Below are 7,002 nucleotides of genomic sequence, written 5' to 3'. Positions count from 1 at the left end.
CTCCCCCGCCTGAGGTTAATCTAGGCATTTGGCCCCGAGAAATACTAAGAGTAACATAGCCAAGGGGAAAAGAAGACAGTGTGTCCAGGGCAGGCACTGGAACTGCAGGGTCACTGGGCTTTGGGAACCGCAACACCCAAGGATGGACAGAGATCAGAACCCCTCATCCATTCTCTAGACATCACATAAGCCTCCTGGGTCTTTTTGTTCAACCCCAAGGAGATGCAGGAGCCATAACCAAGATGGAGAATGAGACACACCCACCAGCCCAACAGGAATGGGGTTGGGAATCAGTTCTTTAAGTCAATTTCCTTAGATCAGTTCTAAGCGACATTGCTTTCACAATGCAGCTTGTGGTCTAAAATTCACGCCCATTACACTCACAACCGCTGGGGTGGTAGAGAGTATGGTTTTTGAGCAGTGATAGCCAAAATGTTGGGGGGGGGGGCGGAAACCCCAAATCATGTCAACAAATGTTTAATCCCAACAAGGCAAGAAGCCTTTTGTCTTCTAGCACATGACAGCAAAGTGCTAATCTTATCAGTGGCAAACTACCTTCTGTCACTGTCAGATGCCTCAGTTTTCTGTTGCCCCTAAATGTCATCCATGGTTATATATTCCCCCAAGTAGGCCCCTCTTTACATAATTAACAACCTTCCGCAGTGGTTAATGGATGAGGAAAAAGCTCTCTGAGGAGTTGGTCTTAATTTATCCCACGTCTCCTACAGGAAGACACGTGCTTCTGTGCCAAAAGTAGACATGACACGATGGGCAATTTACGCACAGCCTCTATGGGGTAATTTACTGGCAAACTTGGGTGTATATTATTGTAAACTGCATCCCGTGTGATTACAAGATTAAGAAAGAAGGGGTGAATTGCTAATCTTGTCGGTCCAACTGTTTTCCTCCTTGATAACATTTGTGTTATTACACTGGGTGATGAAAGATTGCAATTGGCTGTTGACACTGATTGAAGGAAGGAGACTTTTGTTTTGTTTTGTTTTAAAAGGAGAATTAATTAGCTTGTTGATGGAGGTGACGTCGTTCGAATCCGCGACTCTGACTCTCCTCGCAGCTGCAAAACAGAAGTGAACTGTCAAAGAGCGTTTTCATCTCTTCCTTCCCCACCTGTTTTTCTCCCTTTGATGACATCTTTTCCCAGATTTAACATATGTAAAGCGGGCCCACCAGAGAAAGACAGTGGGGGTGGGGGGAGGGATGGGGAGCTTTCACAAGAAAAAGACAGTACGTAGCTTTCGGGATTCGCGCCAGAAACACTGCAAATGTGTGTGTTCATTTGCATGTGTTTAAGCTGTGCTTGATGAAGATGCCAGAGACAGACAGACGGAGCCGGGCCAACTCTGTGTCACTCACGTTGGCCTAAACCAGTAACAAACATGGGAGACCAGCTGCCTCTGTGGCAGCCGGAAGAAAAAGATCTAGGGAAGTCGACGCACCCTGGTTTGCCTGGTTCAGCCGCCAGGTATTGGAGGAGCACGTAAACCCTACTGTCCTGCAAGATGCAGTATCTTGTACCAATAATCAACATACGGTCCCTTTTCGCCCACGGAGAGACACCACGGGACCAAAAATTGGGATAGATGCGATGTGGGCCCACCCCTTTCCCCCCTCACAAAACTTGTGAAATGTTTGTTTCTTGTTTCCACAGCTTTAAGGGCCGCTGGTCTAGAAGTTAGAGATTCCCAGGGAGTAAACCTTTTCCCAAGGGATGCAACAGAGGTCCAGTTGGGGAGGAAGTCGAGAATGCCACCTGGTCGCCTTTGGCTTCTTAGGTCCCCGGGGCAGTGGGCGAAAGGACTGCGATCATTGCTTGGGGGAATCTGGATCCTGAGTACGAAGGGGAAACAAGGTCCTGCCATACCACGAGGGTAAGAAATGTTGGCAACTCGGGGCGCCCCCTGGGAAACTTCCTTGGGACTCACGTGTCCGGAGGTTCACATTAATGGAAGGCAGCCCCAAAAGTGTAGGCACTGCGGGAGTGAGGTTTGGGTCGTTCCGACACAGTACAGACCCTTGAGAAGCTGGGGAGCAGGCAGAGGGGACACAGCACAGGAGGCGGAATAAGAAAGTTGTAAACGTCAACTGTGGCCTCGAGAACAGTTTCTGAAAAGAAGACTTTCCCCAGCCTGCCTGTTTTGCTCTTTGCCCTGTTAGGAATATATTAGTGCATCAACATTAGCAAATTGGTTTTCTCCTCAGCGACAAATCCCTCCCCCTTTCCGTGGTTTACATAAGACGGGGCGGTTAGCTTGATCTTTGGTTTCAGGTTAGAGGACAGGGAAGCGAACTGTAGCGGAACTGGAGATGGCGCCTTTGGATGAGATGGCCCATCATGTTAGGCAGAAGCGGGCTGCTTGGCTCGATTGTTTGCCTACAAGTTAAATATTACTAGTTTACAGTCTGGCCGTGGGGCAGACTATGCTGGGTCCCCTGGGAGCAATGCAGCCATTCCCCCCTCTCATTCTGATCTCTCCCCGGTACCGGAGGGTTTGGGGGTCTTGGAATCCACATGTGCCATTGCATAGCAGCCTCCACTTTGCCTTCCTTGAGTGGCTCAAGCAGCCCCGGGCTGCCTACCTCCTGGGAAAGATAAGCCATCAGGTTAAGCTTCTGTGGTTTGGGTCTCTATTACACGCAGTTAAACCTAATCCTGACAAAATTTGAATAAAAAGGATGACAGGTTCCATTTTCTGCTAAAATTACACGTGCAAACACATCTGCAGAGACCGGTGTTTTCTGGAATTCAAATGTGAGCAATACTGAAACACCGATTCTTGTTTGAGAGGGGCATATTAGACAATCCCGTGGATAGTGAATGGCGTGTTACTCCATTTGTGCCAAAGATAGTGCATCACTGAAAACGAACACTCTTGTAATGATCCTTGCATAATGGTTGCAGGTTTATTATCAAAGTATAATTCAGGGATGGCATGTATCCAGGTAGATGAGATAACATAATTTAAATGCTTTCTGATACAGAACTTGGAGACACTAGAATGGTTAATGCACACATTAAACATTCTATAAATTATAGCTGCTGAAGCAAATTGTTGATAAAGGCCTTGTGATTTAATGACCTAAGGTTCCATACTGCATGTTTGATATTATTGATTAACCTGAAGGTCCTGTGGTTCAGATACCGGGAATAATGGAGACATTCTGATGAACCAGAACGGTTTCAGAGTCCTGTTTTGCTACTAACTTTCTGGTTTTTGTTTTCTTGCTTGCATCGCAGAACGTTCATAAGCTCTCAGAGGAAAGGTAGAGAATGAGATACGAATTCAAAGGCACGTGTTAACATTATCGGCGGCCAAACTGATTCAACACTAATTGCTGTTAGCGTACAGAGATCTACACCAAACAGGCTCTTACTAAGATTTTGGAGCTGGCGTAGTGCTGTGATTAAGAACGTAGATTCTGGAGTCCGTCCTCATGGGTTCGAAGCCCAGCTCCGACACATACAGATTAACTGAGGCATTAATTAGCTCCTCTGTGCCCCAGTGTCCTTATGTGAAACTAGGATAATTTTCTAACTTCAAAGATTTGTCATGAGGATCAAGTCGAGCAAAGTGCCTCACACATGGTAAATATGTGCTTACTATTAGTACTATGTCACTCCACTTAATTGCCGGAATGAAATGCATTATTGTAACAATGTTAAAGACCCTGGGAAATTGATACAGATGTGTGGCCTTCATGAACGGAATATGTTCATGCAGTAAACCTCATTTGAAGCTATTATAGGAAATAATAAAACTCCAATAATTATCATCACAAGCTCCCTCAGCTTCAGAACGCATCTGTGCACCAGAGTCACGCGCAATAATGAGGCCAGATGCTGAATTCTTGAAGTGCTGATTAAGAAACAATCAGACATGAACATAACTTAATTTTAATGATGGGATGATTTTATTAAGTTAATTTGCAGATAAAGAACATCATCGAAAAGCTTTGCCTATTAGCCAGATGTGCTCCCTTTTCCTTTTACGACGTTCTGAAGTTAGTACACACTCAGTTCGTTGACCTGTGCTCATTTAGGATGGTTGCCTGCACGCCGAATGTCAGGGACAAACAAACTGGGTCTTTTCTGACATCCGCCCATGAGCTTGAGCCCTTATGTAACGAGAGAAGTCTTCAGGCTGAGCTACTGCTGAGCTGTCTGCAATTACACTCTGCTGGGGCACCGGGATCACAGCTCCCCTGTGGGAGACGGCGCCACGGGTGAGGCAGTATGCTCAGGAGTTGAACTTCACCATGGTTTCGTCCCCCAAAGGGTGCTTTATTTTTTGGAGGCTTGCAGCTCGTCACATTTTAGAGTTCACCCCCCCTCTATGCCTGTGTGACTTGGGCGTGAAGTGACTTCAGCAGCCGCCGAGGCCGTCCCGGCACACGCGGTCACCGGCTCGGGGCCAGTTGGGAACACCAAGCCCTGTCCTTCTGATACAGTTGTGCTGTGGTTTTTCAAGAGATGGATTTCTTTCAATGTTTATTTAGTTTTGAGAGACAGAGACCAAGAGAGATGGGGAGGGGCAGAGAGAGAGGGAGACACAGAATCCGAAGCAGGGTCCAGACTGTGAGCTGTCAGGGCACAGCCCGATGTGGGGCTTGAACGTACAGACCACGAGATCATGACCTGAGCCGAGGTCGGATGCTTAACCCATTAAGCCACGCAGGTGCCCCTTAAAGGGATGAATTTTAATCCTACTATATTTAGTACAAAATCTCCCATTTGTTTTTTCTTTCAGTGTCCTGGATCTAGGGGCTACTAAATGGCGTAGACTAGGCATGGCCAACTGCTTGGAAACTTGCTTTCGTGGTAAGATTTATTTAAAAGCAACAAATTGGAGATAAACAGAACTGGCCGTTGCAGCATTACAAAAATCAATGTGTTTCTATTAAAGTGGAGGGGTGAAGAGATTGGCTACAGCCCCCTACTGCCACGAGCCTCTAAAACCCCCAAAAGTGGGCTGATCTTCCTTAAATCTGTAACGTAGAAACAGACCTGTAGCCTGAGAAGTGGTTTATGATGGATCCAGCTGCTAAGCATTAGGAAGAACAGGTTGCTTACACTCATTGGTGGTAAAATGTACCGGCACACACTATCCAAGGCCAAAATTGGAGAGCTTTTTGAAACAGCACACAGTACTTGAAAGGTAATGGTGATGGGGAACACCTGCAAGAAATGTATCACTTTTATTAAGAAACAGTGTACAATTCAAGATTAAAAACCAGGTGTCTGAGAAGTTGTTTCAGAACGTAGAAAATTGCTCTTTGTAAGAAATCACGGTAAAAAGACCAATTCAGTTCGGCAAAACATTTTCTCCTACAAAATTTCCCTTTCCTCCTTAACTCTCTGCGCAGATAACTCTTAACTCATAAGGCTGGAAGGAGCCACTGCTCAATATTTACAAGCTCAAAATCTGAATACACACTGTCTTTTAGGCCTTCTGGTGCAAACCGTCCTGGTATTCAGCCCCTTCTCCCCCAGTCTCTGTTCTTAAAGCAGGATACTGAACGAAGAGCGAAGAGGCTGGGTACAGGAAAGACCTGCTGTCCCTTCCCGCCCCTCCTCCACATAATTTGTTCAGAAATCTCACTTTAGAAATCGTCCCTTGTTTCGGAGGAGGATGTCATTCCCTGGATGAGAGTAGCACAGAAATGACCTGTGATTGCAAGTGGTCCACAGACATTTTCATTGTGCTGGGGAATAACCACTCCTTCTCTCCTTGGTTCACAGGCATCTTCTCACATCTCAAAAGATATAAATAATTCAGTAAGCCAAAGAATTCTTGCAACTTTTTTTTTTTTTTCTTAACAGGTATGGGTCTTATTTCTTTTAAATGTAGACCAAGCTCCTCCCCCTTCCCATCTCTGGTACCCTTGCAGCCTGCCTCACTTGGTCCAAATTGAGGATATTTGGTAGAATGGTTACTGATTTAAGTAGGGAAAGCTCAGGGGAGGTGTCTCAGAATGGTACCGAGAATAGACAAATAGACACTGAACTCCAGGCATCAGCCAACACCGGTTCTGAAGATGTAAGGGTCACCCCAGGCAGCCTACGTCAAAGACTTGAGAATCTTTATGCTACCCCAAGAGGCATCTCCTTGCACCGAGCATCAAATGACCCAAGGTGCTAAATACAGAATGTTCTTCCCCAGCCTGATTACCCCCAGGCCATCAACACTCCCTCGGGTATGTCCTCCACTCCTTAGAAATGGTAGAAATCTTAGAAAGGTTTTTCCTCTCATTTGCTTTCTTGCCAACCAGCTAATGAAGAGTGGGAACAGGTATCGCGAACCAACAGATGGTTTCTCAGAAATGTGATGGAATAAGAAATCTTGGCGAGCATTCATTTATTCTCTGAATGCAAGTCAAACACTGCACTGGGGCTGGCACTACAGAACCGGAAAAGATGTGATCCCTGGTACCTCCCTTCTCTGTAGTGTCTACTGGGAGGAAGATGCTAGAAGGAGCACACTACAAAGTCTCCACCCTAGCTTGGTACGTACTGAATATATCCCAATGCTTATGACTTTTACTTATAAATATTGTTTATACTTGTTTTGTCTTAAAGATTTTTCTTATTTAAAAAAAAAATTTAATGTTTACTTTTGAAAGAGAGGGAGAGACAGAGAGCACAAGCATGAGCAGGGGAAGTGTCAGCACAGAGCCTGATGCAGGGCTTGAACTCATGAACCGTGAGATCGTGACCTGAGCCGAAGTTGGCACTTAACCGACTGAGCCACCCAGCAGCCCAGATTTTTAAAAATTTTGAAGTACTCTCTACACCCAACATCAGGCTCAAACTCACGTTCCCCGAGATCAAGAGTTGCATGCTTCTCTAACTGAGCCAGCCAGGCACCCCTTCTTTATACTCATTTTGAAATGTCCCTTCAATCAGTAATAATAAACTAATAGATTTTATCTACATTTACAGTTGTTTCGATCTAAGAATGTACTGTCACCGATAAGATCTCACGT

The 7,002-nt window shown here is 45.6% G+C and overlaps 1 long non-coding RNA gene across 1 annotated transcript; it reads left to right on the top strand.

Annotated features, from left to right (window-relative positions):
• The first annotated feature begins 1,676 nt into the window (after positions 1–1,676).
• On the top strand, positions 1,677–6,171 carry LOC147583044 (uncharacterized). Its single transcript, XR_015244866.1, has 3 exons — positions 1,677–1,889; positions 3,257–4,242; positions 4,767–6,171. It is a non-coding gene; the product is annotated as an uncharacterized LOC147583044 (long non-coding RNA).
• Positions 6,172–7,002: the final 831 nt, after the last annotated feature.

This window comes from Puma concolor, chromosome A2 (assembly GCF_028749965.1).
Source record: "Puma concolor isolate L17-30 chromosome A2, mPumCon1.1.hap2, whole genome shotgun sequence".
In the NCBI taxonomy this organism is placed as follows: domain Eukaryota; kingdom Metazoa; phylum Chordata; class Mammalia; order Carnivora; family Felidae; genus Puma; species Puma concolor.
Note: the sequence above shows the minus strand (reverse complement) of the source record. Positions and strands in the feature narration are given on the sequence as shown.